Source organism: Brachyhypopomus gauderio, chromosome 9 (genome assembly GCF_052324685.1).
Source record: "Brachyhypopomus gauderio isolate BG-103 chromosome 9, BGAUD_0.2, whole genome shotgun sequence".
Classification (NCBI taxonomy): domain Eukaryota; kingdom Metazoa; phylum Chordata; class Actinopteri; order Gymnotiformes; family Hypopomidae; genus Brachyhypopomus; species Brachyhypopomus gauderio.
Window position 1 is genome coordinate 601,241 of NC_135219.1, and position 10,863 is coordinate 612,103.

General features: G+C 40.0%; 2 long non-coding RNA genes across 3 annotated transcripts; both read left to right on the forward strand.

Moving 5' to 3' along the window:
* The first annotated feature begins 1,876 nt into the window (after nucleotides 1-1,876).
* Nucleotides 1,877-7,856, forward strand: LOC143522410 (uncharacterized). 2 transcript variants are annotated; one of them, XR_013132984.1, is made up of 9 exons: nucleotides 1,877-1,967; nucleotides 3,594-3,819; nucleotides 4,011-4,086; nucleotides 4,621-4,933; nucleotides 5,067-5,151; nucleotides 5,357-5,421; nucleotides 6,601-6,738; nucleotides 6,961-7,075; nucleotides 7,177-7,856. It is a non-coding gene; the product is annotated as an uncharacterized LOC143522410 (long non-coding RNA). The 2 variants fall into 2 exon arrangements; XR_013132985.1 differs by lacking the exon at nucleotides 1,877-1,967 and adding an exon at nucleotides 3,268-3,497.
* On the forward strand, nucleotides 5,593-6,236 carry LOC143522409 (uncharacterized). The gene is made up of 3 exons (XR_013132983.1): nucleotides 5,593-5,741; nucleotides 5,814-5,900; nucleotides 5,997-6,236. It is a non-coding gene; the product is annotated as an uncharacterized LOC143522409 (long non-coding RNA).
* Nucleotides 7,857-10,863: the final 3,007 nt, after the last annotated feature.

Sequence of the window (10,863 nt, forward strand, 5' to 3'; positions counted from 1 at the left end):
CCAAAATGAAATTTTCCAGTACGCGAAACATAACCGGATGACCTACTACTTCCGCAAAATATTCCAGTACGCGAACAGAGCTATCTTCGTGGTGTACTGTATCCCATCATGCAGCGCTACGTTCACGTGACCCCGTAGTATGCTTTGCTTTTGTCGCATACTGGAAACTGTTGTAGGTACCATGCTAAACCAGCAGGTGGCAGTACCACTGGCAACACATGGAACAAGCTTGCTTTGACGGAAGTAAGGGTGTGTCTACAGTTCAGGTGTTTAAATACCCTGAACAGCCATTTATCTCTCTCTCTCTGGTTTGACCGACACATAGGTTAGACCTATTAAAGAGAGGCTCCGTAATATCTCTCTCTCTCTGGTTTGACTGACATCGAGGTTAGACCTATTAAAGAGAGGCTCCGTCATTTCTCTCTCTCCGGTTTTCTTTGAGAACACGCGAACTTTGTAACGACTAACGGCAAACAGCTGAAAGTCATACTACTTTATTAACGAGCCCGAGTTACGGTGCAATCTAACCAGCAACCGATCAACGTTACCGCGACAACAGATTCACCAAACGACTTCAATCAAGCTTGTTAACGCGGCCACACGGACTGAAACAAAGGCGATCAATTCCCTGTAGTTAACCCGTGAACGAGACTCTCATTCCTGGACTTCATATCCAGAAGGACGTTTCCCAGCACACCTGGACGACATCGCTTTATCAACGAGGAGCCTGCGGTGGAAATTCCCTCCTAATTCAGGGACGACGACACTACCCCAAATCCTCAACACGTGAGACTCTTAACGCTGGGCATAGTTTATAAAAGGGCAAAGTTATTTGAACTGTAGAGTTAACCAAGCTTTCTGTTAATACATTCTTAATGTGTTTAACTTTATTTTCATAATCTTCATCAAGATTTGTATATACAAAGCTCTCTTTGCTGTGCCACCATCTTTTATTTATCTGATTAATGGACAACTTGTAGTCTTCCCCATTCTCAGACACACCACATTAATTTTTAGTTATTAAGCCAGCTCCATTACTCTTTGTTCTGACCACGTTGGAATAAACCAGCTGAGCTCATTAACACAGTCGCGCTGCTCTACGGTTTAAAGTCGGCGCCATTTTAGTTGCTTTGTTCTCTATAGGAGAACTGAGATTACAGCTCCGCCTCCTCACAAGCGCGTGCACACATTACACTCCTCCCCTTTTTATCCACACACACGCTAAGTACCCAGTCTTCACTGTAAATGTACTGATCCTAGTTGATGCCGTTTGTTTTAGAATAGTTGGTTTTAAATAAATGTATCATTTTCACCAAATTGTCTGTTGATGTCATTCAAAAGTGGTTGTTGCCAAAACCTCCAAAGAATTCATAGTTAAATCCTCCAGATGCCAAACCATTAATTACCTTTAGTTGATAACTAAACTTGTTCTGGTATAATTAGAATATGAGACTGATTCTAAATTAATGAGACTGATTAATAATTAAGGTAAAACAAATTATATCTACTTTTAAAGGATTAGTAGGTGAAACCCCTACACTGTACTGCATACTACTACGAGACCAGTATGCAGTATCCAGTATGTAGTAGTCTATTTCGAACACAGCCGCTATGAGTGCGGGATATTTCTGAACTATGGAGCTATTATAGTGTCACCAGAACCTGAACCTGAAATCATTATTACTTGAAAAAACAGTCTGTAAAATCCTCGCAGGTATGCAAAAATTCGAGTTAAAATTCAGGTTCGGGTCGTAATTCAGGTTCGGGTCGTAATTCAGGTTCAGGTTGAAATGCGGTTCATCCGGGATACGTAGGATGAGCAAACGAACTCAGAGCTAATCGAACTGCATCTGGCCAATCACAAAACATATCAGAGGTCAATGGGAGGTGCGTCTTTCTGCCAGTTTTGTAAAAGGACCATTCGGAAGACCATGGCCGAAGATCGCACTGTCGGAGCTTTTCCAGCTGTAAGTAAACCTGTTTATTACTTTATCCTCTTTTTCATTAGGACCACACCAGAGTTCATTGTTTATTGCTCGTTTGTAAATGGAAAATCAGATTTTGGATTTCTTTCTTAAGACGAGTGTGGCGTGAAGCACATGTTGGCAGGCTAGTTTGCTGGGCGTACACTGTGCGATTTTTGGCCCATTTTCAGCCGATTTTTCACTCATGCGACTATTTTTGCGATCGGGCCGAGTTTCGGCTCAATCGCGTGTCGTGCATCGTGTAGTTTACACAGGTAACCGAGGAGCGATTCACACCTCACGACCAACTCTCGATCAGAAATCGCAGCGTCGCAAGAACATCAAACATGTTTGAAATTCAAATCGCTCCTCGTGAGAGTATCGCACTGTTGAAGCAGCTCCACGAGCCGACTCTCCCTGCGATTTAGTCGTACAGTTTGAGCTGGAGCTGAGTACACGATTTAAAATATCGTACAGTGTACGCCCAGTTAGTATCCGCGTTAGGTTTCTTCAGTATCGAAGATGAACAGCATTTTGTTTTAACGTATGTAAGTACGTGACGGAAGCACTGAAGCTGCAGCTACGTTGTGCATTCCGCAAAGAAGCATTATATATTCTGGTGTAGGTGTATTGACATTTGTCACAAATCACAGTCAGTAAAAATGATTAAGCCGCTGTGCGTGTGTGCGCGCGCATAGAAAAAACAGCGTTTTTATTATCGGAGTTATTAGTAGACACCGCGCATACACATAGTCCTATTCTAACTTAAATCACAGCTATATTCTTCCGGCAAAATTGCTTGGAATATTTTAGTGAAGGTTACGGGAATGTGAGTTGGTGTTTGCAACGAAGCAACATTATTCAACATATATTTATTTTGCAATAAGAACAAAATGCGTTCTGTTTTGCACGGGAGTCAATGTAGAGGCTGCATATTCAACCGCCTAACTCTGCGAAGTTGCCATTAACCTTCAGGGTCGGTAGTATAGATGTGTATATTGTAAGTTGCATATGAGACGTGCTATACAACTAAACTTGCATGTATCGCATTAGTTAATATCAGTATTGTGCAAGCTTTCAGTGGGTATAGTGATTGGTGCTTCCAAACACTGAGTCATTACCAAGACAATGGATACTGAACGCATCGCGGCAGGTTTGTGGTTGAATGGCAAAAATCTCCAGTATGCCATTTCTTTCTGTTCAGTGAAGAACATTTGGTTGTCCATTTATCACATTTCTGGTTTACATTTTTTCTTGACAGGGTAGTCATGCTGAAGTATTACATTCTGCAAGACATCTAGTATCTCTGCTTGCATCATGTGAGAGCCAAGGGACCACAGTCAGTGCTGTTACCCTCCAGGGAGCACAATAGCAGGTTCAGTGTTTAGGCTTTTATACCTTTATGAAGCTTGTTGTGGAATATTTTATCTACAAAATTAAGAGCTTTCTATGATTACCCTTTTACAGGCAACAGGGAGGTCAAAGACCAGGCGAGCAGGCTCCTAGACCTACAGTTCAGACAGAAATGACCAGGTTTAGATTAACTGATTGTTTAAGTAACAACTTAAAATTGTAGGGAGGAAAATTGTTTCTGTGGTTTTTATATTTTGTTTGTTTTTGTTTCCACAGGGCCTTTCCAGGCCTTTATTCCAAAGGGAAGGCTAAGCGACGTTTAATATGTGGACGTTTCCAGGAGGCAGTTCCACGTAAAAAGATACAAAAAATAAGCGTCACTTTCCATCTCTTGCCAAGCCTGTATGAAAAGACACCAATAGATTCAGAGCAGCTGGTGCATTTACAGGCTGGTTTAGGGCGAATAACTGCTACTCTAGATGAAGATACCACACATGAGGAGGTAGGCACACACAATGAACATATGAAACCTATGCCCTCAGTTTGTAAGACTTGTATGGACTTACCCCAATTAACACAACAGGGAGAGATTATTTGGAGGGTATTATAACATTTCATTATAGCATTGGTCCCAAACAAAATGTAATTTTTGCATCATTATATGTTTGTGTTTGTTTACTTTTTATAATGCAGGTAATGGAGCAACTCAATCTGCTGTATCCAAAGCTAAAGACAATAAAAGGAGGCTGGCTTCTTTACAAAGCACCAGGTACAGTCTAAATTATTTGTTTGATGTAGACATTTCTTTATGTACACTTAAAGATAGTTCTTAAACACTTAAAAGAACCATTGAATAGATGATTCTCTTATTATGCAATAAGTTGTTAAGATTGATGGAGAATGTTTATGGAAAAATTTAATCTTTTTGAAGAATTCTATAAAGTTATTTTTTGTTACAAGTTTGACATTGTAAAAGAGACCTATTGAAAATGCATTCTATTGATCCACATAAAAAAATACAATGAGTCTGAAGAACCCTCTAATTATGCTGTGTTCTAGTTAATGAACTAATGATGAACCATCTTTGAGTGTAAGTGTGACATGTTATTAACATAGAGCAAGAAACGAGCGCATGAAACACAAATGGGGATTTTAATAAAATACAAGAAACGGACACATACTGAGGACCAGCAGTAAAAGTATCAATCAGTGGATTATAAGGCTCAAATGCAAAGCATTGGAGGGGCACCTGTGGGGACTTGAATAGCGAAGTAAAATGAACTTGTTCATATTTTTACTTTAGGAGGATGGGGAAGACGAAAGCTGTCTCTTGTGCCCCCAGAAGATTGTGGATATACTGGCAAAATTCTGAGAGCAGCTTGTAAAGGGCCCATTTATATAGCTCCACTTCAAGAACAGCTGGACACTAATCCATTGCCCCCTACATCAGAAACATTCAGCAACATGACAAGCTCTGTGTCAGAAGTGCAAAACGTTATATCCACTCCAAGTCCTGGCTGATCACATCAAGTCATGTGAAATCACAGCTGTGGAAGACTCTGTGGAAGAATCTGACCATCTAGACAGTGATGGTAATGAGCCAAAAGGGACCAAATGTAAGTAATTTTGTGTAAAGTAAAAGTACATTTGCAATGCTGATATAATATGATATATAATTATATTGCTAAAAATAAATGCTAGAAATGAAGTCTTAGTTATGATGTGAATTCTGTGCTTCCATTTTCTCAGCACCTGTTGATCACACCTGTCCAATATGCCTAAAAACATTCCCTTACGAAACCATTGAAATACACGCAAGTTCATGTGGAGAAAGGTATTCATGGATTTATCAAATGCTAACATCTCACTTTTGTCATTTTCCTTTTTTACATTATTTAAAATGTATAAATTAGAGGGATAGGAATGGTCCAAAATTGGCTCGAATTAAGAATTTCTACACTGATATTCTATTAAAACCATTTTCTTCTCCTGTAAAGTTGTCTCATTGAACATATGAGGTTTTGTTTTGACCATTGTAGTGCTGACAGCCATTCAGAAGTTGTGGATGAGGTATTGCCAGGCTGTAGTGCCAAGATTGTGGATGGTTGGTGCTGTATTCTATTACAAAATACAAGTAGTCTTACATTTAGAAGCCTTGTGTATGTCATGCTTGCCTTTATTGGCCATTTGAGTTTCTCATGGGTTTTCCCGTTTCCCAATCCATAGAGTGGCAGTCAATCCCAGACACTATCAAAGCCATGTCTCTGTATCGAGAGACACAACTTCGTAACCATGCTACACAGGCACCTTTGAGTCTGTACATGGACATGAGAAGCACCCCAGCAGAACGAGATGGGGCTCTGATCTCTTTCTACAAGAAGACACGTGTGGAATGGACTCGACCTTTGTACTGCAAATTGGAAGGTACAGACTTTACAATAGAAATGAGTAGTTAACAGTTGCATGTTTTATTTAAAAATCTGGCTATTTTCACAGGTGATTGTGCTGTTGGGGAAGGTGTTACACGGTTCTTTTTTTCAACCTGCATTGATAGACTGAAGTCTGGATTTTCTGTAAACCTGGGTAATTCATCCACATTTTGTAGTAATGAATAAGAAACAGTGGTATATTATACTGCTTTCACAAAAATCACAATGCAAAATTATTTCTGCATTTCAGCAAACATTGGGGTCACCAGACTTTTCGAGGGAGAAGTAGATCATTTGGTGCCGTCAGCCTCCCCCTTTCTTGTTGACAGTGATCTGTTTGTTGTGGCTGGGAGAATTTTGGGACATTCCTTTATACATGGAGGGCCATGTCTGTCTGGTTTGAGCCCAGCTTTTGTGCATGTTCTTCTGGGAGGAAATCCTGAAACAGCAACTGTGCAGCTAAATGACTGTCCAGACTTGGATATCCGTGAAACAGTAAAGCTTGTAGGTTAATCCTTTTATGATGCAGTTTTTATTTTATTGTATACCTGTTAAAATGTCTTTAACAGTTATTGTCAATCAACATATCATATTATCTAACCTTTTTGTATCTTTAAAGCTTGAGAAGTCTGAACTTTCAAATGAAGAAAAGAACACAGTGCAAGATTTGGCGTATGCTTGGGATCTCCCTGGTGTAACTAATGATAACAGGAGGTGGCTTTTTGAAAAGATGCTCATCCATGCTGTACGGTTTTCACTCCTTATTGTGGATCAAGATAATAGATTTGTGGAATTATTGCTTGAGTCATATAAAATCGACATTTTATATAAAATGCTTTGTGTAATTTTAACAGGCAATTGGACGAATCATGCGGCAAATCAAACAAATGAGACATGGCCTCAAAGAAACCCCGATGTGGTCAGTTTTGTCCCAACGTCCAGACACGGTGCCTCTGCTTTTCCCAAGAGAATCATTACAGTGCGTCCCAGAGGTTGGTAGAAAGCTTTCCTTTTTGTAAATAAAATAAGCATATTTGCTGATGTTTTTCATGTCCTTATTCATATATACATTACTTCCTATAGATTAATGCATCTTAAAATCTACATTTATTTGCTTAGTTTTACATGCAAATTGTTTTGTGAAGTATCAAAGTATGATTGGTCAACTTCTAGCTAAGAATGTCTCAGCTTTGTTTTATGCCTTGTATGTGTAGTTAGTTCTGCAGACAGTTTGCTGGCCTGAACAAGAGGAGGATGATTCTGATTCAGAATATCCACTTGCCACCAAGTGCCGCATCTCTGGATTCCTTCGACACTTCATTCAAACTGGTAATGTGGAAAAATGTCCACTTGTTTGTCTTTCTTTTAGGATTTGTCAAAGTCTTAAAGGATTTTATCTTTAGCGACTTACAAACCTGCTTCATTCACAGCATCACCTACTGAGATCAAAAGTCTGCTGAAGTTCTGGACAGGGTGGGAGGTTCTACCTAGAGAGCTCACCTTTGAAATTGTTAAAGGTAGCCTTCCAACAGCATCTACCTGCTTCGAGGTGCTCAAGATCCCTGGCCATTATGAAGATTTTGAGGCTTTTAGGAGTGATTTGCTGTCATGCACTGGTACCCATCACACTGGGTTTGGGCTCATTTAAATTCTGATCTTTTTTTTCTGTTGTTCCATATATTAGTGACTGCTGTTCAGTTGGCACTAGCCAGAATTTAAACCAAAAGTGCTGAATACATTTACTCAAGAGTTTGTTACAAGTTCTTAATATTTTCCCCCATGTTGGCAAATTCTTCAGGTTGCAGTTTTGGCTCCTTCTAGCTCAAGACTTTTTGCTGAAAGGGCAAAATGCCTTTGCAAGTTTGGTTAATTTTCTCTAGCAAATAAATACAGATGGCAATTCTCAAAATCTGCAATTGTCAATGGACTTCAAGTTCAGGTTTTAAGGTAGTAACACGATTCCATTTAAGGTAGCAATAGTTTTATAATAAACCTGAATTAAAATCTGATCTAAATGCATGCAACGATAGACTGTTGAGCCTGGGGAGTGTAAATTTATATATTACAATGTTTGGTTTATTCATAGGCGAGTCCATAACCTGATAGTATATAGAACAACAGTATGGTGTTTTTTTTTTTTTTTTTGTATACACACATATGACCCACATTGTTTATAGTGGAATGGGCATTAAAACATTCTTTAATTTGTGTTTGAGTGAAGCATTTTTCTTCTCAAAGCCAGTCCTTGAGTAAATATAGCTTAAATAAATCTGCATATCATGTGGTTATCTAGCCTAGGGTTTGGAAACACTGGGTTAATACCTACAACACACAAACCGTTATGTAACCACTGTTACGACCCCACGATGTCATGGGACTGTGTTTGGGGTGTGGGGCAGTAGCATGCCGGTTGCGGACAAGATGAAATGAAAGAACGCGGAAACCAGTCGGATGCGTTAAAAGAACTCTTTACTGCAGAGTGGTAATCACCACAACAACCATAAAGTTAGTAAAGCTCGTATCGCCTCCCAGCGTGGCCGACAGAATCCACTCGTGATGAGATCCACCTGTTGAAAATTAACCAGAAAAAAAAAAAAAGAAAGCAACCTCCCCAAAATCCACAGTACACGTAACAACCACACATCAGCCAAGTCATCCTCTATCCAAGTTCTAGACTAAGACCATTTGAGTCCAAGTTCTCTTGGGTGTCGTCGTCTCCGGTAAGTTGTTGATGTCCATAGAATTTAGTGGAGAAGCCACAATCCAGCGATACATTCTTAGAAGTCCGTTCCTCCCCAATGTTTGTATGCAACTGAAAAAGAAAACGAGAGAAAGCAGTAGCAGCATGTACATATACACAATGTATAGCAAACCATAATGAGCAGAACCAGAGGCAGCTGTTTTATTATACACCTTTTCAAATAATTCAAAATGCCTTTATAAATATTCTTGTCATAACAAAAACAATAGCTTATATGGACTAATACACCGCTTTTTAATATACAGACCATAGCCCAGTAATAAGTGTTAATTGCACACATTAATAACCACAAAGATAATTAAAAATGTTTTAATTACATCACCTCTGACATTCCTGGTTCTCCGACTGGATTCTGCATGAGGTGCCACAGCTGATTTGGTGTCATATTTTGTTCAGTCCGGACTGGGTGATCATCCCAGCCGCGTGCAAATCTGGACAGATCATCTTTCAGCCGTGGCAGAAACGAGTAGTGAACACAGTAGAGGTGCAAGCTGTCAGCAATGTCAAGAAGCCCATCCTCTTCCAAGGTGTGAAGAACATCGTAGTACACCTGGGTGACTGCTAACCACACATCTCGCCACAGGCGTTCTATTCTGCAAAAATAAAAAAACCTAACAAAATTAACCAATTACAAGCGCATCTTCGAACATGTATAATTATGCTGAATAGAAGAGTAATGCTGCTTGATTTTCTTTCTTGCATTAAATTACTTTATACTGTTTTGGGACCGGATGTGAAACAGTTGTGAATGAAGTATGGTGACCCCATGTCATGTTAAATCAGTTCATATCTCTGATTGTGGACACTCTTTCCAGAAATAAAGCTTCCACACCCAGTTCCTCGTACTGTGAACATTGCCTGAGCAATATCCACATTCTCCACACCTTGATCTGCTCTCACTCTGGAATAGGTGCATGGTGTGCTAACTTTTACAACCAAACCATTCTTCATATTAAATAGTTCTGGGCTAAAATAACATTATTGAAAAGGACAGTAAGGCTTTACTCACTTCTTAGGCCATCCAAACCTCCTCACACCATCTAAGAAGAATGCATAAGCTGTTGAAGCCTTGTTGTTTGAAGCAGCATTGAGATACATGATCTGTAAAAACAAAAGTCAGTACTGTGATATTGCTACAATATACAGTTGTGATCAAATTTATTCAACCCCCACTGAAATAAAGTGTTTTGGCCAGTTTGACATTGATTTTGATCATTTCAGTCATCTTATTTACAATTATATCAAAGAGGCACTTATAAATTAGACAAACATAACATAATATTTATGATGGAATAACCACAAATGTCTTTACTGTGCTCACATCATTATCAGTTTTATTCAACCCCCTAGTGACATTATTTTTTAGTACTTAGTACAACATCCTTTTCCAGTTATGACAGCTTTCAAGCGTGAAGCATAGCTTGACACAAGTGTCTTGCAGCGACCTATGGGTATCTTAGCCCATTCTTCATGGGCAAAAGCCTCCAGTTCAGTCACATTCTTAGGCTTGCGCACTGCAACTGCCTTCTTTAGGTCCCACCAGAGGTTCTCAATTGGATTTAAGTCTGGTGATTGCGATGGCCACTCTAGAATGTTCCAGCCTTTCATGTTCAACCATGCTCAAGTGGACTAGGATGTGTGCTTCGGATCATTGTCCTGTTGGAAGGTCCAACGTCTCCCAAGCCGCAGGTTTGTGACTGACTCCATCACATTTTCCTCCAAGATCTCCTGGTACTGAAGGGAATTCATGGTACCCTGCACACGTTGAAGCTTTCCTGTACCATTAGAAGCAAAACAGCCCCAAAGCATAATTGACCCCCCGCCATGCTTCACAGTAGGCAAGGTGTTCTTTTGTTCATAAGCCTGGTTCTTCCTTCTCCAAACATAGCGCTGGTCCATTGTCCCAAACAGTTCTAATTTAGTTTCATCTGACCACAGTACACTGTTCCAAAACCTTTGTGGCTTGTCCACATGACTTTTGGCATACTGCAGTCGACTTTTCTTGTTCTTTGGAGTCAGCAAGGGGGTGCGTCTGGGCGTTCTGGCATGGAGGTCTTCGTTATGCAGTGCGCGCCTTATTGTCTGAGCTGAAACTTCAGTGCCCACATCTGACAGGTCTTTTTTCAGTTCCTTAGCAGTCACGCGGGGATTTTTCTCCACATTACGCTTCAGGTAGCGCACAGCAGTCGCGGTCAGGATCTTCTTTCTGCCACGACCAGGTAACGTTTCCACTGTGCCCTTTAACTTGAACTTGCGAATGATACTTCCGATAGTGTCTCTTGGAATATTTAACAACTTCGCAATCTTTTTATATCCATTGCCATTCTTGTGAAGAGCAATAACCTCTTCTCTTGTC